The sequence below is a fragment of the Silene latifolia genome, chromosome 6 (assembly GCF_048544455.1).
Source record: "Silene latifolia isolate original U9 population chromosome 6, ASM4854445v1, whole genome shotgun sequence".
NCBI classification, from domain to species: Eukaryota; Viridiplantae; Streptophyta; class Magnoliopsida; order Caryophyllales; family Caryophyllaceae; genus Silene; species Silene latifolia.
In genome coordinates, this window is record NC_133531.1 from 127,512,461 (window position 1) to 127,535,023 (window position 22,563).

General features: G+C 36.7%; 1 non-coding gene and 1 pseudogene across 1 annotated transcript; both read right to left on the reverse strand.

Moving 5' to 3' along the window:
- Nucleotides 1-469: 469 nt before the first annotated feature.
- TRNAA-CGC (transfer RNA alanine (anticodon CGC)) lies at nt 470-542 on the reverse strand. The gene has a single exon. It is a non-coding gene; the product is annotated as a tRNA-Ala (tRNA).
- A 2,832-nt stretch (nt 543-3,374) lies between these two features.
- On the reverse strand, nt 3,375-14,629 carry LOC141587256 (kinesin-like protein KIN-14J; annotated as a pseudogene).
- Nucleotides 14,630-22,563: the final 7,934 nt, after the last annotated feature.

Sequence of the window (22,563 nt, forward strand, 5' to 3'; positions counted from 1 at the left end):
GCTGCTAAACACACACTTAATTCAGTTGTTCTTCTGGTCCAAAATTGTTAGTTTTAGAATTATGTTAATTTATTTCAAACTCTGTGCTGAGATCACGGTCTGCAGATCATTCGAGGGATAAAGTAGGCAGTAGGCTGCTTATTTTACATTTCCCGACAATCTCATATCGCTCAGGGGTACGAATATACGACAAATTCTTGTATGTGACAGTTTTATAACCGTATTTTTATGACAATTGACAACTCTTGCCGGTAATCCAACAACGGTATGAGTATCAATCATTCCAATCGAGAATTGAGATGGAAATTAATGGAAGTTCAGAAGCCGTTTTTTGTGTAAGTAACATTTATTTTAAGGCTTTAGCCCTGCATAAAAAGAAATTTGGTAACGCATACACTACTCATTTAAACAAGATGTATCATCTGTAGACTGTATGTAGGGCTTCTGCATAAAATTTTCATTAAAAAAGTGGAGGTGCGGGGAATCGAACCCCGTGCCTCTCGCATGCGAAGCGAGCGCTCTACCATATGAGCTACACCCCCAGCTTGTTATCAGCATGATTTGTAATATAATTATGCTTTATAGTACAGTATAATATCAAACGTCAAATGTCAAAATTATTCTTTTCTTGAACTCTTGATGTTTTAATACCAAAAACGAAATTGAACCAATGTATATTCGTTCTTTAATTTCCTTAATCCATATGTATTCGATCTTTCTTTTCTCTTGATATATTCGATCTTTCTCTTCTTCTGATATATTCGATCTTTCTTTACTCCTATAGTTTTTTTTTTTTTTTTTTTTCTGAAAAAGAAAAACTATTTTTCTTATCCAAAAGCAACATTTTAGTAAGACATTAAATCACTAGGATCTCATTTTAAGAAATTACCAAAAGGAGACCAAAATCCAAAGAGATACATCTAAGGGTGTCCAACATAAATCACAATCTGAATCTTTTCAATTACTTCCCCTCTTCATTACCTCTCTATTAGAAATCGAGAGGGAGAATTGCATAGAAATAATTGTGTATTATTGATATTCGTTCCTTGTGTCCCAACCATTACAATGGTTCGCATTATATAGTACTTTCTAAGATCTGAACGTAATATTAATAGTATCTCTTAACAATGGTAAAGATAATTAACTTATTGCAGAATATCGATATTATTCTGATTACGGTATATCAGATTATACCGTAATCTCCTAACACTCTCAACGATCTAGATATTATCCAAAAACGATCTAAACGGTGCTAACTTTAATAATGGTTGATGATATATGGAGAAATAATATATAAAAATGAATTTATTAAAGATAATAAACTATCCATTACTTTTAAGGTAATGGAAAGGATCCTAACTACATAAATCACTAGACTATATATGTTGGCAATTGTATGCTAAACTTACACAAGTACCTTAACTTTTAAGAAAATGGATTCCTTAATTGTACTTGTATTAAGAATCCTTACTGTTTTATTAGCTATTAGCTTAGTACATGTAAAGCGATGAACAGCAGAACAGTGAAGGAGAAAGCTTGGAATTGAATTAATAAAAAACACGATACATGTGTTAATATATATACAGTTGATAGAAGATCTATCCTAATCATATGGCTACAAACAAGGTAACGAAATAATCCTATTTACATAATTAAGCTAGATATTATACACCCAATATTATCAATATCGTAACTGATTCTCCACAATATCTGCTCAATAGTACAAGTTTCGACACGAGTTCAATAAACGGAACTTGAGAAGCAACTACGAGTTATGGATAAACCCGTAGTCAAGTTTTTTCAGGCTTGCTTATGTGATTTTTAAATCACACAGTTTATTGTATTATTTTTTAAATAAAGTTAGAATTAAGCACGTATTTTTGAGTTCCTACTTTAGCAAGTCCCTTTATATATTTGTAACCACGACGGTTGATTAGTAAGTTCAAAAGATTTTTAGAAGTACATTTATAACTAGTTGCATAGTTCCGTCAAATTTCAGAGCAGATTCTCTGTCCCATTTTATGTCTCATCTTGTGTCTCATTATTTCTACTAATGACACATTAGCACTTTAAGATATAATATTACCATTTTTATTATTTCAAGTATGATGTGCCAAGATCTTAAGGGAATATGACATAAGATGGAACATAAAAGTGGGACAGGTGATCTCTACTGGTCAAATTTGACCATTTCAAATAAAGAATGATCCAATGTATTTTTCCTAATAAACAATAACTGATGTTTGTGATTAGGATGTTGAAACCGGAAATTGGTGGATCAACTTGGAGGCATAAATTTCGGATACTACCCAAAAGAACTTTTCAGAAGTTTAGCGGGTGGGGCGGAATTATTCAAACCTCTAAAACGGAACCTGCTCCACCCATGGGAAATGGACATTCATTTCCGTAAAGAAGGATTAACAAAAAGTTGTTATACTCGTATTAGGTAGGGCTGAGTAAAATTATACAATACGGTTTTATTATACGTATCTGATACGCTATACGAATTTAATTATACGGATTTCCGGATATGCTATACGAATTTCCGGATATACGGGTTCTTTAAAAACCGTATCAGATAAGGATCGGCAAAATATAAAACCGGATATACGGTATCCGATACGGTTGCCTTTTTCTTAAAATAAAATATTAAAATATATACATAAATCACAAAATATCCAATATGTTGGTGAAAACTCAATCCTGAAGGAAATCAAGTTAAAGCATTCAATATTAGGCCGGAATGTTATAAGGTGTCGGATCTTATAGATAGTGGGAGTTATAAAGGGCAATACATTTTTGAAAAATAAGAGAATTGTTCCATCTTTAATATTCGATGTAATAAAAGAAACCATCTTTTATTCGGTGTTATTAAACGTATTTATAAGGACATTTTACTTAATCAGAACACAGTTCATCTGTAAAACGGATTAGTTTGATAACTTCCTTTCCACTAATCTGCATCATGACTTCTTGGTGATTAAATCCGCTTTATACACTTATGTAACACCGCCTTAGACAAGACTAACTACTCCATACTAGTTTGGCCAAGGCAGGATTGGAAACTATAGATCAATGGACGAAATAAAACACGTGATTCAACAACTGTCAGTAGGCTTAGCATATCCCCAAAATTAAAATTGATTCACCCTAAATTACCTCGTGTGTTCATGCTGCATTTCCGTCATTCTTCTGATTCTTTTGGTTGATAGCATCGTCACATCGTGACTGTTTATCTATACAAAAATACTCTAAGAGCACAATATCATGATCTTAAACTACCAAAGCTTTCATGAAGACAATGATATGCATATATTACAACAGTCCTGAAGCCTGTGTCAGGATTAAGTAGTAATGAACTCATAGCCTCATGCTTAGAGCACCAAATCGGCGGATAAATAAACCGCAATTAAATAACACCTATAATACACACAACTTGTTACAAGACAAGGAGTTGAAGGATTAACACTACTGGCATTATGCAAGAGAGACATAATTAAGACCAAGAAAGCTTAAGGTCGTTAGGTGACGGGTTAGCTACAGAACACAGGTTGCTGCAAGAGAATTGCATCATGAAGGTGCTCACTGCCACCGCTTGGAGCCGTTGGGAGGCCTGATTTTTGGCTTCACTGATGAAGAGCTTGTACTTGTAATCTTTTTAGCACCTGTTCAGTCGAATAGCAATCAATAGATTAACAGAGATGAAGTAATAGCTAACATGAAGACTAACATGACACCTTGACTGGGCAGTAATATGGCAGGATTTCTGTCAATCTTACGGAAACTAATACATAGAACATTCCATAGGAATTTCTAGTATGTTGATGACCTTAGAATTGATTATTCTCGAATTAATACTTCAAAGGGATATTCTTTCTGAAAGTCACAGATTTATGTCCAACTTCCAAGGTGATGTGAAAGCTCTAAACTTCCTCTCTGCTTACTCATCCACAATGATGGGACGGGTTAATCCTATATTAGGGTTACTTGCTTTTGTTGTTGAAGAAAAATATACCCGGGTTATATAATCTAATTATAATTCTTCCCTTTTTCCAAAGAACAAGTCGCAACTCAGACAGGAAATAAAATGGCAAGCACCAAAGAACTTTAATAAGAAAGAAAAAAGCTCAGTTTGAATGAAGAACAAGCAAACAAATATCATATTTAAACTTTTGAATATAGACTTACTTGATACTACAGCTTTGGAAGGTGCTTTGCTAAGTGATAACCGAGAAGGCCCAGTTTGTTGTCTCAATGGAGGCTTGGGAAGTTTGGACGGTACAGTGGTCATTGTGGACCTGCAATATTCCAAAAATATTGGTTAAATTGCTTTATGGCTGGATATGTTCTAATCGCCCTTGTCAGAATGCCATAATATCTGTCAAAACAGTGTAATATGTAAGTTGTGACCCTACTACCAGATGTCCAGATGTATTACTAGATTAAGATAACAGAAAAAATCGACTTCCTTATCTATGTTTCACATCCCGTCATGAAAACAAATGTGAATAAAATACAACGGTGTAACCTTGATTTAGTATCATGGTGTAATTTGTGCAATTTAAAACCAAACACAAATATAAACTTGAGTGATAGACGCACATACTTTTCCGTATTTTCAGAAGGTTTTGTCGCTTCGGGAAAAAGTGTATATTCCACGACACTGGAAATAGAACCATCAGTTTCAGTCCCCATAGAAAGGCCACTATCAGATATATCACTTAGCCTTTCTTCAGAATCCACATCACCAAATCCCAGAAGATCTATGTCATCATTAAGATTTTGACTTGCATCAGATAAAGGAAGATTGGAATGCCTCAGGATGTCCCTTTGATTTTTTAGTTCTTCAACTGACTGCTGTGAACCAGCTTCTGAATGTCTATCACTATGTTCTGAACAATAGTCTTGATCAGAAGCTGCTCTGGTACTCTGACCAGGTGATCTGCGCGTATTCCTCGCTGGCCCAACCGAGTGCCTTCTCGGAGAAGAAACCCCAATCCTGAGCGAGTTCATACCTCGTTTCTCGCTGCTTGCAGTGGCCTTGGCAAGACGCAAGCGCTCAATTTCCTCATCTTTCTTTGTAATAGTATCTTTTAGAGATGACACCTTCAAAATATTAAGAAAACAGAATCAAAAAAATAATACTAACTGCAAAACAGGGTTCAAGGCCAACTTATCCTATCAGCCATGAACTTAAAATAAGTGCACTGATAGCTGACGAATATAAAATTAACCAAAGAATGCGGTAACATGAATCATATCAACCAAAGAGTATAGAAAGTGACATGATATACCATCAAATGTTGGCATAGTAACTTGGTGAAAGAGTCGTGTATGATAAGAATCATTTTTCTATTGATTACGCCAAAGCGGAGACAAATCTGATATCCCGAAATTATTTCAGTCATTTCAAAGGTGAAAAGTTGACAATTTCACTGCGATAGGTGATCCAGCATAGTATCAACTAACAAGCATTTAAAGCACGCAATGATGCTTTTAAATTTGCTTTTCACAAGTGTAACATTCATTTTTAAGATTTATCTTTTATAGTATACCTCGTAACTGCAAGCGAGTTGGTTACAATACCGCTTCTAATCTCCTAATCAAAAAATCAATTTAACAACTTCACAAGACAGTAACCTAGATCAACTAAAATACAGTGTAAAAATTTAACATTTTCTTCAAAGTAATGTCTTCTAAAAAATACTGAAACTGCATCACATCATTCACAAGTAACACTATATTTCAGGCTCACAGGTGTTCTAGATTAATAAAATGTAGTAGACATCATAACAAACAGAACCTGATCCATTAGTTCTCTGACATCTCTTCCCTCTTTGTTTGTCCGTGCTGCACCCAACTCCACCCCAGATACCCTCTCAGCAAACTTCAGAGTACTAACAGTTTCAGAATAAGACTCGACGTCAGGGTTAAGCTGGACGAACATCAATGTCTTTGCTTGCCCACCTATGTCACAAATATATATCCCAGCGTCAAAATCTAACCAAAGGAAAAATGATCTCTGGATATACATTAATTAGTGTAGGATCATGAAATCATTTAGTAATAAGCAAAAGTGCAAAAGAGATCAGTGTATACCTAAAGAGCTTTGGAGAACTTGGGTAAGTTTGCTATTTCTATATGGCACATGAGAGTTCTTCTGGGCTAGCGCAAAAATGACATCTCCGAGAGCGGACAACGATTTGTTGATATGTTGAGCCTCCTTCAGCCTATCTCCTGTTGCTTCAGAACGATCAACCCTTTCACTTCCCGCAAGGTCAACCAAGTGAAGACAACCACGCAAAGCCGAGTTGCTTTTTAGATCAGTGCCACGGACATGGACGGTAAGAATGCTGCAAATATTACCACAAATTAAATAAATAAATAAATAAAAATTGCAAGAAATTTTGACAAAAATCAGCAAACCAAACCTGTGAGATCTGCTACTGCGTTCATTTAGAGCTGTGGCACCAACAGCTCTGTTCATGAATCCAATATTCATGAGTTCGAGCACATCACTAGTAGCCTTAACCGGATGCATACTTGCATCCGGTACAGCCAAGCCGTTGGGTTGTGTAGTGCTCCAAATCCCAAGCGTGTGCAAGTTAAAGAAAAATTCTCATATATGAAAAGACAAATAATAGTACCTTTTTAATCTAAAACATGGACACAAAAGATAAATTTGTGAAGTAACTTGTGTCAAAAACCGCATTCAATCAACACAAAAGCATGCAAAGCATGCAATAGAAAAATGTGTCATACTCTGTAAGTCTCAATTCTTAAAAGGTCAGTTCAACCAGATTCGCTATGAATATGCCCTTACTGATTCACGATTCGCTCTTCCAGAATGTGTGTTATGTGTATTTTTAGAAGTACAAAATAAAATTCGCTCTTAACGATTCGCGATTCGTAGGGTACCAAGCGAATCTGGTAAACCCTGAGTTCAACACCTATGGCTCTATGTTAACATATAGGCTGAAATACAAGCAAATGCTCAAAAGAATTCTCCACGCTTGCATTTGAGTAAAAAAAAAAGAGCAGTTAAATGATTACAAACCATATTTTATTACACACACATTGCAAGTCATACACACACTTTTAACTAGCATAGTACCATCTCCTCCAGATGCACTAATAAGAAAAGGGTTTTTCAGACTTTCATGGACGCCAAAATGGTAAAAAAAAAGTCGGAACCATTATATTTAAAAAATTGAAAAAAAAAATTTGGTTGTAATTTGTAAAAAAAATAAACAAACTACCAAACAAATTCAGTTACAATGTTGTACAAACAAAAGGATATCTTTTTTGAGACCCGTCACAAATAAGCAAATCACGGACTTGCTCATTATAGATCTCAACCATTTGAACCCCAACCTCGTACAAGATGGAGCTTCTCCGATTTTGTGAAATCTGAAAAAGATCATGTAATGCTCTGTAGTTCACCCCCCAATCCTTCTTTGAGGTCATATCAGGTCCAGTCTAGATACAATAAAAAGGGGAAAATTGTGAGATGAATTTTTTTCACAAATGTAACATGTAATGCACTGAGCAAAGTAAATAATCCATATATAATTAATTACCATAGTGTATGTTTTGCCGAGCAGTTTGGCCATATGCAAAGATGCGGACATTATAGCCATCAAGTACGGATCGGATTAATGGTTGAGTATCCACAAACACCTCCTCCGACAGAAATAGAACCCAAGTCATTTAAGGATATCTTAAAATTTGCTAGTAATAAATTGTGTCTCACCAAACTAACCAAACTAAAAAGTCTGACATAGTTCTTTCTACCAACTTCAATTACCTTGACTGGCTGCAGGAGCAAAGATCTTGTTGAACTTGAACAATCGACGGGTGTCTTTTCCTTGTTTCAAAGGGTTTGCAACCACAAGTTCCCCATTGTCACCAATAAACTCTATAGTTGTCTGCTTTTCATTCTGGCCTCGGAGAAATGGCCTTATACGACAATACACTCTAATATTTCCTGCCAATAGTAGCGCAGTGTCGATAGTAGAACAGATAAATCTACTGTTTGAACAAAGCAGTGTCGATAGTAGAGCAGTACTGAATTACCTTTCAAGTCCTGAACTTCATTGTACAACTTTCGGTTTTCTCCAAGAACCACATGGTAGTTTTCTGCAGCATCCACCAGCTCCTTAAGCTTTGCACCTGCCCAGGATATAATTTCATAAGTAGATGATTAATGGGAAGCTTGTAAGAAGAACCACAAGGGACCAGAGGTACCTAAATGTTGGAATTCAAGAGGATAGCAATCTCTTGTTTTGAGAACATCTATCTTCAAGGAATCTAAGTTCATTCTTAGTCCCTGTGTGGTACAGTGATATATCACATAAATTAGATAAAATCTCAATTTATATATGCACACATTTGACACAACATTTAGCAAGGGGAGGGGGAGGAGGAGATAGTATCAAACCTGTATATCACTAAATTGGGAATCAATAAAGCAATTGTAACGAAGTTCTCTGCCTTTAAATTTCTGAATCTCTTGTTCTGAGATTTCCTCAAGTTGCTTCTCGTTCTTCCTTGAATCTTCTAGACTACACTGAAGTTCATTTATCTTATGCAGAAGCTCAGTTTCAGTGCTCTTTGCTTCGCTCTCTAAAGTAGAGACATGCTTCTCATATGACAATTTCACTATTTCCAGTTCTTGTTTTAATGCTCTGATTTCAGAATCACGCTCATCCCTTTCCCTTGCTAATCTTACCACATCTTGCTCACCATGTTTTTTCTTTTCTTCTAATCTAGATTTCTCCGTCTGAAACAGAAAATCAGGGATATATTTCACAAACAATTATAGTACTTATCTGATTCAATAGAATTCGCATGTTCTAGCTTCTCCTTAAATGGTATCTCTTAGGCATCTATTATTCCTTGTAATGGATTTATCCTATATAACATTAACACTAAATCTTCTATGTTCTTATAACCCAACTGCAGCAGGCAGAGGACCTTTTGGAAACATGCATGCCATGAACCTTAATTAGCTTAGAAACGAGACAATACTGGCATATCCGATAATCAAACCACATTAAAATATAAAAAGCCACTAAAGATAAGATTAAGCATGCACCTTTATCCTCCTAAGATGGGTTACAGCAACCTAACAATGAACCCAGATAAAAACAAAGTCATTCGGAGTCCAGCACTACAAGAAATAACTGAGACCACAGCATCACAAGGGATACCTCACTTTCTTCAGTAGCTCCAACAGCAAGTGTTTCAAGAGCTTTAACTTTAGACTGAAACTTTCCTTCACGTACTTTGCAGAGATTATTTTGCTGCAAACATTTCAATCATGAAAACCTCGCTTTAAGTAAACGGTGAACTTTTAAATTTAGGATTTTGAGTAACTTACACTTTTTATCTTTTCTGCTTGACAAGAAAATCGACGCTCTATCTCTCGTATAAGTTTTTTTAGGAGGCCTGCCACACGCTGCATTCAACAGATACGATGTTAAAAAACAAAGTAAAACATAGATTAATCAAGCATAAAACAAATACATTGTAAGAAACAACACATACATGTGGCACATCCCCACTTTTCCTGTCAAAACTTTCGTCCAAGACTCTGTCAACCATGCTAAACAGCAACTGTGTGGGTACTTTCTGCAATCACAAACAGCTATTGACAATGACAACACATACATTTGTAATAGTCAGTTAGTCACAACTGACTTGTGCTTGATAATCAGCAAGCTTACATCTAAGCTATTCCATTTCGTCAATTCTGATATTTTGATATCGGGGCCAAGGGTTCCTGGAACAAGAACATCATGCTCGGTCAGAAAGAACGGGGGTATAAAGCATAAAATATAATTTAAAAGGACATATTACCAACTGCGTGAAGTGATCTACTAACCATTCACTAATTCTACAATCATTTATAAACAACTTAATCATCATAGAATATGGGTCGCACTTGACAATAACGATTCCATTTATAAACTCATGTTTAGCTTCCCACAAATCGTCTCTGAATAAAGGCTTTATTGTTATTGTAGTTGTTAAGTGAGCATTTATCAGGATATAGAACAATTATGCAACCACATAGCTAATTTACTGTACAATTCACATGCATCAATTATTCATTGTCTAATGTTACTTTCGCCTACAAATCGCATCCGTATATGTTGCTGATAGAAGAGCACAAACGCAAACAGCTACAGCTATAACTTCTTTTTTTCTGCCAAAATGACATTCTTACATCATTTTTCAGATGAAATAACTTATTTTTAATGCATCATAGGCGTTCCAATTAAAGTTAATAATCAAAGGTATCAAGGATTAAACATCATCAGCAAAACCCACTGGCCTACCCAAACATGCAGTATTAGTTTCTCTACCCGGTGTTGTACTCACGAATAGTTGAAGTGAGTAGTGTGACATTGCACACGGTGATAACTGATAAAGCACACAAGCAAGAAAGGGAGCCCAATAAATAGGATGTCACCAACCCCTTCCTCCCAGATAAGAGATGTCTAGACCAACACAATATATCTTTATAAGTGCAGTGCAACACAAAGCAAATACAAAATGTTAACTGAAGCCCCAAAAGGTTATGTGAAGATAAGGGAAGCTAATCCTACTCTACTTTGAATTAGTCCAATTTAATGCGGAAGATACAGTCAAACATAACACGGCAAAAGTTGAAAGTAGCATGAAACGTATAACAGTAAGCATGGCAGAATCTAGTACAGACTACAGAGGAGGGAGAAAAGAGACTTTCAATATGGCGACAGATATTCAACAGCCAAAAATTATGCCTTTAATTGAGGATTTAACAGCCGAAAGTTTGTTCTCACTAGGTGAACTTACACTATCACGGAAAAACACAATTTTCCACAAACCATGACCATACCCGACAATGCAGTACTGCGGAGTACAGTTTGGAACTTTGACTCCCAGGAATTCCTTCGTTTATCTGGAGCAAGCTTTGTAGAGTGCTGAATATCTACTTGCACAGCATCAGTCCCATTGGAACCTTCCATCTCTTGTAACTTCCATCTCTTTCTTTCACCATTATGATTAGTTTCAACACCATTATTACAACTATAACTACTTTTAAGCACCTGCAGGCACTTCAAAACATTGGCCATTGATCCCTGCATATTAATCACAATATAAGGTATGAGCTAAATGCTGGTGAACATCCTAATTTAAAAGGCGTGAGACGAATCTTGGCAACAAGGGGCCGCCGTGACGAGGCGTTAGGCAAAGGTGTGCACCTCATAGACATGAGATGCACTGTTTTATTTATTTTTTTGCAAACAATTTTGTATTTTTAAAACAAATATTCTGTGACATTCCTTTTCTTAATGGAATTACATTCTAAAATGCCTCGCTAGCTACGCGTTATCTACAAGGCACACTTTAGCCGAACCGAGGCGCTGTGGACTTGTGGCTAGTGCCGTACTGAGCCTTACGCTTAAGCGCTCCCGAAGCACGCTTATTTAAACTAAGGGCTGATCAACATTTAGAAGATAGAGTTGACCAGCATTCATCAAAAATATCAAGAAGCTGAATAGCAAAGATCGAATTTAAAACCATTGATATATAATACCAAAAAAAAAAAAAAAAAAAAAAAAAAAAAAAAAAAAAAAAAAACAAGCATGTTGAGTCAGTAGCAAGAGGACAGATGTGACTGTTGCTCCCAACAAAAATGTCACAAGATTTAAGAAACATAGCAAAAAAAAGACTCAGGGTACAATAATACTTGCTTTTACTTTTCTCTCTTTCTATCCTACTTAGGTAGTATGTAATATGTACGTAGTTTGGTCATTTTCACTGAATGTAGTAGTTTCTCAAAAATGCAAATGGAAGATATCAAAGAAAAAGAAGCAAAAGGTGTAACTTGCTCGAAGACTTCTTTACTTTAATTACATAAAGTAGTAGACCACAAGATCAGAAGCACAAGCAAATATTACAGAAACCAAATATACCTGCTCTAAATCTGAAACTTCGAACTTGGTTAAGCCCATTCTATCTAAAGTTGATAGAAACCTTTCAACGTCAATTGATTCTCCCTCAGAATTCCCTTCCTGTAGCAGAAGTGCATTGAGGCATTCATGTCACAAGAAGCTAAAGATGACATAAGGATACCACTAATCGAAAGTATATATCTGGACAGCTATATAGTGAACACTCAAGAAGCAAACCATTTCAACTGCTCCGGGGATAAGATTGTTCAACAACTGACACAAGGCTGTTCCGTCTAGCAAGAAAGCTCTCAAATCCTCCACTGAAGACTCAGCTGGTACGTTTAGATCAGGAAGCTGCCCATTCAACCACTCGACCACACCTAAATAGACATACAAAGTAAATATCCGATTAGACAAGGTAAAACACTAAGAGAATTGCAAGCAAAACATCAAAAAGGAAATACAGATTTGTACTACTCTTTTTTTAAGAAAATTAAAATATTACTTAAATCATTAATTAATCAAAAAAGGAGGTGTAATAGATTAGTCCTACTGTTGGCCACACTATTCAAGCTTTCCATTTCGCCATCATCTCCATTGCAAGATTCATCATATAAGTTTGATGACCCATGTTCTTCTGATTGTGTCATATCCATGAGCAGAATATCTTCAATAATGTTGTTATCTGGCCGAAATAACACCAATAATCAATATAACGTCATAACATTACCCTTTATAAAATACTTTTAGAAATTCTCTGACATGGAATATGGATACAGAAAACAGCAGAAGTAAACAGCCAACGCAATTAACATCCTCGTCATCAAACTCTCAATTATAGATACCATTGCCTTAGCAATTTAGCACTTTAGCTTACTATAGCCTCCGAGAGCTGTTAAGTCTTAACAATTTGACTATTACAACAACAACAATATGAGAGCCTTAATCCCAATATGATTTGGGGTCGGCTGACATGAATCATCCTTTCGAACCGCCCATGGATGAATGCACACCTCAAAATGCGAAAAAAAAAAGGAAAAAAAAAAGTGAAAAACAAAAGGGGAGTGAAACATAATACAAAAGTCAGGTAAACTTATAGGTTTTAAAATCGAAGTCCGGATTTCTTTTATAAAAACTTAGAATTTAAATCAAGAATAAAGATTAAAACGATTTTGAAAACAAAAGTAAAACTTAAGGGTTCGAAAAACCTTAAAAGTAAACCAAGTATTAATATATAAGAAAGTTGTTGGTAAAAAGGTGTAATAAATCCGAAAAGAACAAATAAATTTTAATAAAATTAAATAAAAACATTAAATATTTCAAATAACGTCAAAATACTAAAAATCCACATTTATCATTGCCCTCCTTTGTGCACTCCCCGTCACCATTCCCTCATCAAGCCCGAGAAATCAGCCATGTCTGTTTTGGTCTCCCTCTACCCCTAGCAACCTTTTCTATTCCCCAGGTCTCCAGCTTCCTAGCTTCCTAGCTTCCTAACTCAAACTCTTAACTGGTGCATCTATAGGTCTCCTTCTCACATGGCCAAACCATTTTAGTCGGTTTTCCATCATCTTGTCCTCTATTGGCACCACTTTCACCTTTTTGCAATCACCTTATTCCTTAATCGATCTTTCCTTGTATGGCCGCACATCCACCTCAACATACACATCTCCGCCACACTCATCTTTTGAATGTGACAATGTTACACGGCCCAACACTCGGAAATTTAACTTACAAAAAGACACACAAAACTTCAAACGATACTACCTAGTCTTGATTTTAGCAATGTCCTCATTGAGTCTCACAATAAGGTTCAGAGTTTACTTTTAACGCCGTCCCACAATAAGGTTCACACATTGTTTTATTCCTTCTTTGTTCCATTACTTGTGGTTACTATTATTCGTGACCCCAAATATTTCCGGCTTCACATTCTTACCCTCCTTAGAATGTTCTACCATGGGGGATGCAGACCTTATCCAGAAATGGAGGGAGTAGCTATTCCATTGTATAACTTTCGCTAACATGAAAAACATATCAAAGTGATTGATCACGCGCACATCAAAATATCAGTGAGTGCTTCCTTCGCAGCCAATCAACCACGTAATGCACACAACTAAACTAGCTGAAAAGAACACCCCTTTCCGCCGGAAGCTAGAATGTCATCATCCTATACCCCATAAGGCCATAAATATCACATTTTTCAAGCACCAGCTAAAATTTCCGCATTTTCGACATTTTCAACTCACTCAACACACCTATAAACTAAGAAATTTGACAAATTTAACCCTAATTTAGCTCAATTTCGAAATTTAAACAACTTTCAGAGGATCCATTGACATATACTCGGTATACTATAATCAAAATAAACTCCATAAAAAATAATCCACGGATAATTACCATAAAATACACAACAACTAAATTAAAAACACATAAAAAAACGTAAAAATCAGCGAAAATTGAAAATTAAAGTACCTGGATGAAAAAGGAATGGAAATGTTGGAGAGAGAGAAAATGAGAAGAAGAAAAAAGTAGGGATTTAGATCCGAAATGCAAAGCAAACCCGTTTCGTCTTCGATTTCTCTCTCTCTCTCGAAACGCCAAGCTTTTTCTCCCTCTTTTGCTGCAGTAAGGAAGAACAAAGAAAGGACTCGAGGAGTGGGAAGACGTGAGTACCCAGATTTTCCTGTTTTCTTTTTTAAAATTTTAAAATGCTTGTTAGATAAACCCGTTACGGTCCGTCTCGATTATTTCTCTACGTTTTTTAGATAAAAAATGTTTCTTTTTGTGCTAAAGTAGGCCAACACTATATAATCGGAAATGTTTAAACTCGTTATCTATTATTACAATATCTTCGACTTAATTACTAGATTAAGATCTAGATGAAGAGAACGTAATAAAATGATCAAAATAAATGGGTAGAGGAATAATTGGGTTTGAGAAGGAATTTAGTTGATGATGAAATAATATTAAAATATACAATTAGGTGGAGTTAAAAGGGAAAAAGGGAAATGAATAATTGAAGGTTTAAGGGCCAATTTTATTTGGTTGGGGCCACTTTACCATGTTTGGAAATCATGTTCCCGCCTTTTTGGTCTTTGGTTTTTGTCTTTTTGTTGGGTTTTGAGTTTTTTGCCCCCATAATAAGATTAGGCCCGTCTGAGAATTTGTCTCCCTGATTCGGGTCACCGACTATGGTAGATTTTGAGAGGGCCGGACTTTTTCAAAGTCAAAAAGTCAAAACGCTTTGAGTTTCATTCACGTCCAGATATAATTAATGAGCTAGGTCTTGAAAAAGTTTAACCGAATTGAATATAGGTGAATTGAATAAAGCTAAGCCAAAGTAAGACCTTGTTTTTTTTGCTTAATTTCAGTTCATTTCAATTCAGTTCAGCTTTATTTAGTTCAGTTTAATTTAGCTCAGCTCTATTTAGTTCAGTTTAATTCAGCTCGGGTTTCATTCAGTTCAGTTCATCTTTTCACAAATTAACTCTTGAGTCAGTTCCATTCAGTTAAGCTCAGCTTCATCCAGATCGGTTCAGTTAAACCCAACTACATTCAATTCAACTCCTTTCAGCTGAAAATAACAGGGTCTAAAAGTTAATTTGGGAAGAGATTAGCTGAACTGGACTGAAATTAAGACAAAAAAAAACATAGCTTTAATTTGGGAAGAGATTAGCCGAACTGAACTGAAATTAAGTAAAAAAAAAATCTGAGTTGAACTTAATTGAATTGAGCTGAACTGAAATTAAGTGCAAAAGAACATGGCCTTAGTCTTGTATAATTGGTTTTACACTAATTGACTTGTAAAACGGCTCTAAACACAACCTTATTAGTGGGTAAAACTGGATACTTGAGTATTACATAAGTATTTGTGATAATTAATAAAAATGAGTTAATGAGTTAAGTTAGGCTTGTTTATTTAATGGTCTGAGCCGAAAATGGACGCAAATTCCATAGAGTACAATCAATCATAAACATGTTTTAAGGTAATAAATTAGGTCTGTATTAATTACTATTATCATTAATTAGCATCAAATCGCATTAATTACCCTTAAATCCCATTAATTACCAAAACCCTCAATTTCTAGGGTTTGGTCTCTTAAATGAAATTATTGAAAATAAAAGAATAAAGGTATAGAATTGCTCAGTAGATGATGAGGAACAAGAATATGTGAGTTAAATCTTCGAATTCTTCAAGATGAGAAGTAGAAATTTAGGGTTTAGAAATGAATAAAAATCTGATTATAAGCAATATATACTAAAGCCCAACAAGGGAATCTGACCCGTGTAAAATAGTGGACAGAGAACTCGGTCGAGTGTGCAAGTCACTGGGCCGAGTGTCACCTGATCAGACCCTGGCCATTACCACTCACTCGGTCGAGTAAGACAACACTTGGTCGAGTGGTACCTTACACTCGTTCGAGTGTGCTTCACATAAATGAGGGGTATTACATTTATATACGAAATGAATAGATTAATACACGAGAATTAAAGGTAAGATACTAAGAGAACCCTCATAAATGTACTGCAATATTCTCTGACTGGAGCCCACTAGACAACCAATATGGGTATTGTGTGTAGATTTCCCGTGTGCCAATACATTCAATCCGTGTATTTATGAGAACCCTTTATCTATTAAGCATTTAAGCTCTATCATTAAAAATATGTGTGAGTGTAAATCCGGCCATTATAATGTTCAAAGTTTTTATGATGCCTTTTCACCGTTTATTTCACATCTATAACGGGCGGTTTAGTGGTTTTTGAATGTCGAACTAATTCTATAACTTCTTATGGACCTACTCGACAATTTTTTGTACTAAGATTGAGCCAACCTTGAGAGAGTTTTATGCAATACAGACAGTAGTATACCCGTGCGATGCACAGGCTTATTAGTAGAGTCCTATATAATATTTTAATTTATATAATATAATGTTACTCTCATTAAAATGCCACGATATATAGTTGGTAAAACTTATTTAAGGTGCTTATAAGCAAAGTGATATAGTTTTAGACAAAATTTGGCGGTACTTATAACTTTTAAGATAACTAAGGTTCAAACTCTCAATACAGTAAATGTATAGTTAAATTCATATACGATCGCAATAATTCTACAATTTTACCTTATAAGCGTTCAATGAGTGATGAGAACTTTATGAGCACTAAAACATTAATCAAAGCTACTTACTCATATGTAGTTGCAGTTTTTTCGTAGTTAATTATTGAAGGACTTAAGACACCAAAAAAAATTCATTGTTGTAAAAAAAATTAGATTAATGAGTAGCACTGTAGATACCTCATTTCTGCACCTCTCGCAAATCACCCAGTGATGATTGGGCCGCATGTTTGCTAAGCAGAACGATTTGTGACAGTTCGTAAGTTTATCGTCAAGTGATTGCTCAAATACTAATGTCTACCTCTTAGTTGTCATCTACGTGCCGATACGGTCGTTTTGACAGTAATTAGAGTACATTTGGAGTCCGGGCCTAAAACCGTCTTCATTTTCTGATAACCGTTAAATCCGAGTCGAATGTTCGAATGTTCCGGATATTTCTATTCCATATTTTATAAATATTTCACAATCTTTATCCTTTGGTAAACAATTTCCCGTAATATTCACATAAAATATTAAGGAAAACCAAATTATTCCGTCCTACCAAAACTCAAACACGGAAATCTTTCTTCCGCAGGAGGAAACCACTGGGAAAGACGCAGCAGGGTCTTTGCGCCTTTTCCAAGAGACGCATGGGTCGTTACGCCTCTTCCCGTGTCCTTTTTGCGTAATTTTCGTATCTTTTTCATATCTTTCCGAGATTCACTTCCAAAGACTCTCCGAAACCCTAATTCCTGCACGTGATTAGTATAAATAGGAGCCTTCGCTCCTCATATTTCTCACGCGAGTGTCCGCCCTTCTCTTCTCCCTTTGCATTCTAGACCTTTGTTCTTACTTTTTGGCGTCTACGTGCTTGAACTTTCGACCACGTAAGCTCGGATCCTTCTGAGTACCAGCCTCGTTTGAATGACCGACCAATTTGACCAACTCCACATCAATCAACTTAATTAATCTTAATCGTTTTCCTCTTACGAGGGCACTTTCGTTATATTCGCGTCGAGCATCACTAATCGATATCTTAGTCCTTCTCGTTTCGTCAAACATGTAAGTCTGAGGGTGTAAATCTCTCTTTTATTATTGTTATTTACTTTTTTGTATAATCATCAATGTAAGGTTTATGTCGAAAACACCTCTTAAAACCGATTTCTAAAACCTTGTTTAAAACCTCTTTTTTACGGATTTCCAGTAAACAAACGTCGAGAAAGGACGCAGCAACTGCTGCGCCTCTTCGAAGGAGCGCAGTTCCTGTTGCGCCTCTTCGTGAGGCTGCCGCAGTTCCTGCTTCCTTTCTTCTTCCTTCGTCCTCTGTAATTCGTTCGTCTTTTATTTGTTTCGTTTGTTTTCTTTAATTCTTCGACATAGTAGTCTAATAATTCATATGTATGTTATTTATAATCATTAGCATGTAATCTAATCATTAAATTCGACTTAAATCCCTTATAATCTCATATTTGCGAGTTTTCGTCATTAAATTCAATCCGGGTTGTAGAAATTCGATTTGTTCATATTGAGTTTCTGTAATTCATCCTTTGATATATTTTCATCTGTTTATTGTCATATTCATCGCATGTTCATCATTAATTTGTCATCAATTCATCATGTTTAGTTTATTTCATTCACCCATGTCACTAATCCTCATTAATCATGTAAATAATCCGTTTGCATCCGTCTTATCCATGTTTTATCGCTTTTATGACCAATAATCATATGTAAATAACCTGATAATCACTTCCATCCGAGTAAATATATTAACCAATCCTTAAAATCACCAATTTATGTTAACGATTTGCAGTTCCGGCTTCACAGCCAAAACTCACCCTTGGAACAGAGCAGCATCTGCTGCGCCTCTTCCAAAGGGCGCAGTCCTGCTGCGCCTGTTCCAGGTTGAGTTTTTTCTCTGAACTCCGTTGTTGCTTGACTTGGAATAATTAGTTTACGTATGATAAACTATTATTCGTATTATCACCTTCTGACTCCTTCGTTAATTCTTTTGATTCATTCTTTTATTCGTTTTTTTTTTCAAACTATCCGTTTTGAAGGTATTTTCGACATAAATCGCCTATCCCAATGTAATTATTGTAATTTTCATTATCGTAATTTTCTCTTATTGTATTTATTTTATTTCTTGTATCATTTGTATGCTTTCACGTGTAATTGAACATTAAATCCTACTTCGACCCAATTGTATACTAAATTAATTGTTAACCGACTTAGTATTAATTCTCACATGTTAAGATTAAAACTTGGATGTTGCATTGCATGCATATAGCCGACGATATATCGAGTATAGATGATGTCCCTAATCATTAGTAGAGGCCGCTATCGAGGCGGGCAGGATTAGGTGTTCGACAAAAGAGCTTCCTAATACGTACCCTCACCCCTCACTCCAGATCTCCGTGAACACCCGTGTTCATTGGCATCCACGAGAGTCATTCTAGACATAGAATGCTAAGGGTAACGATTGCTTAGTGTTCATGTCTCTACTTTGTGTCTTGACATGGCACGAGGTATTCGAACGGTTCCAATTTTCCATAAAAATTGGTGGCGACTCCAACAAAATGCAAACGCTTGTTCTCTTCCTCCCAAGCGCCCCCGTGGGCCCCCCGCTGTCCACAGTTTGGCGACTCCGCTGGGGATAATACACTTACGTGTAGCCAAGGGTGAAACTTGAACAAGGTTAGGGAATAATTTGTACAAGACAATTGTCGGTTTTCATAACTCGGTCTTCCTAGATCGTTTCATTCGGCCTTCCTAGGCCCAACCCAACCCATTCGACCAATCGTCCCGTCTAAACGGTCCTAATTCTTATTTGGGCCTAAAGATGGATAACGATTGACGTCATCCATACCATGGTACTTACTATTGTTTGTATCAAGGGCCTTCACTACTTGAGGAAATGTACTAGGAATCGGCCTTACTCTTGTTTGGTACGAGCCTCTCCACAGACTTCGGGTTTGATGGTTCGGTATGGCAACCCACCCTTTACACCAAAACCCTTTTAAATGCACTCAGCATCCCGTTCTAATGCTTGTATAAATGTTTGTACCTTACGTGATCACCATTTCTAAACGAAACCATGACAATTTTGCAAAAATCAAAACCCTTTTTTTTTTTTAATATTTCGAAAAAAGGCCATTTGATTAGCGCAAAACCCAGTCAAAACTCTGTCCATTTGTCGAGTTAAAATCCGGGTCACAAGCCCATTTCAAAACCTCACTTCGAGTCCACTCCTACAACTACACTATAGTTGACTAGGATACACATTTTCAAAATCCCTGTCTTTCTTCAAAGCTCACTCAACACAAGTGGCACACACCCACTGTACGAGTCAAAACATTTCTTCTTTTAGCAAGTGTGTTAGAATGGTCGATCGTGTTTTGATTCGTCATCGGTCTCTTATCCAGTTTTCAAGATACCTGGATCCAGCGAAACAAACCTCCACCAACTTCAAGATAGTAATGATCGAATCCTAGCCGCGCTAGCCCAAATCCAAGTTACCCAAGACCAAGTCCATGATCGCCTTGAAATCATCGAGGGCCGGATCTATGCCGTAGAGGGGAGGTTGCCTCCTCATGAAAGTGAAGTAATAGGTGACTCCGCGGATGAATCCAGGGATGAAAATCCTCTCATGGGACTAACTGTAGCCGAGAAAAGACTCCAATACTTAGAGGAGCAATTGATGTACCTTAAAGGGGATGACATTTATAGGGAGAATAACCGCAAGTACGAGGCCGTCAATTCCAAATTGCCAACCAACTTCAACATGACGGATATCCCTAAATTCAAGGGGCACGAAAACCCTTTGAACCACATCCGTGCCTTCAAGGACTACATGTCTATCAAATGCATCAAACCCGAGATGTTCTTAAGGATCTTTCCTTCATCTCTTGACACCATCCCGAAGCAATGGTTCTATTCCTTAGAATACAAGAAGGTCGCTACTTAGGAAGATGTCGCGATCGAGTTTTCTAAGCAATATGCGGATAATGCCGAGATCCAAGTTAACATGCGCACTCTAGAGGTTCTTACCCAAAATGACAAAGAAGGATTCACCGACTTCCTAAGTAGGTGGAGGAATACTAGTACTCAACTAGTTGAGCGCCGGGATGAGGCTACCCTTGTGGAGAAGTTTGTGGACAATCTCAAACCCATCTATGCCAATCATTTGAGACTTTCAAGGACTTAACCGTACTAGGAACAAGGATTGAAGATGACATCCGTAAAGGACTCTTGTCCAAAACGGTAGGTCGGGTATATCAAGGCTCAACAAGTCGTTCATACGGCTCCACTAGCAAGACCGATGAAGTTAACCTTCTCGATCCATCCAAGAAAAGTACCCCACCAAGGAAATTCACAAATCTTGGGGACACTTACTCCAACGCTCTAAAAAGGTTAATGAAGTAAGGCAAACTTCAACCCATTGGACCTACTCCCGAACCCGAAAGGAAATCCAAATTTTGGGACGAGAACTCGTACTGTGAATACCATAGGGGTAAGGGGCATGATACAGAAAAATGCTACAAGTTGAAAAATGTGCTTTAAGACATGAGTGAAGATGGTCGACTACCAATACCGCCAGGAGGCAAATCTAACAACACTCAGAATCCTCTTGGAGTTCTAGTGATTACAAGTGACGAATCTACCTTAGATTGTTCACATCTCATTTCTCCAGTCGAAAATAATATCCACGCAATAGAGAGTGAGGGATTCTACTCTACCATCTCCCCTACCATTTCCGACTTCATCACATGGGCAAGGAGTGTTGATAGGCAAGTTTGGGAATTAGAAAATGTGGTGACAACTTTACGTGTTCTCAACGCAACACCCAAGGAGCGTGTGCCACTAATCTTCTCTCAAAATGCTACTATGCAAGAAATAGTCGCCGTGGTTGATAAACTAGTCGACCAAATCATACGACTAGAAGATGAAATCATGAGAATGAGGGAACTGGCTACAATCAATGGAGTTTTGGCCGACGACGATGAGGACGAGTATCTCATCGAGAACTCCCTAGTCAAGGAAATATTCCAAAATGGTGAAGACCAAGATGTGGACCACCTAACTCGTTCGGGACGTCCATATCAAAACACTACTCAAAATGGTCCAACCAACGTTGTCACACCAAATGATAACGAAGAGGACTCCACTGACCATTTGCTCAAGCAATTACAGAAGACAAAGGCTGATCTTTCAGTCTGGCAATTAATAGCGAGCTCATTCCCACATCGCCAAGCTTTACTGCAAGCTTTGTCCAAACTAAATGTAGCACATAACTCGACACCCGAAGATGTAGTCAACTTAGTCTTCCAAGAATCACCGAAGTTAAGTAATTCTATTACTTTCTCAGACGAAGATTTGCCACCTTTTGGCGCTAGTCACAATCTAGCTCTTTACATCACTGTAATTTGTCTAAAGAAAAATGTGCCAATGACCTTGGTAGATGATGGCTCCGCGGTCAACATCATACCCCTCAAAACGGCATACAAATTAGGCATGAAAGAGTCGGAT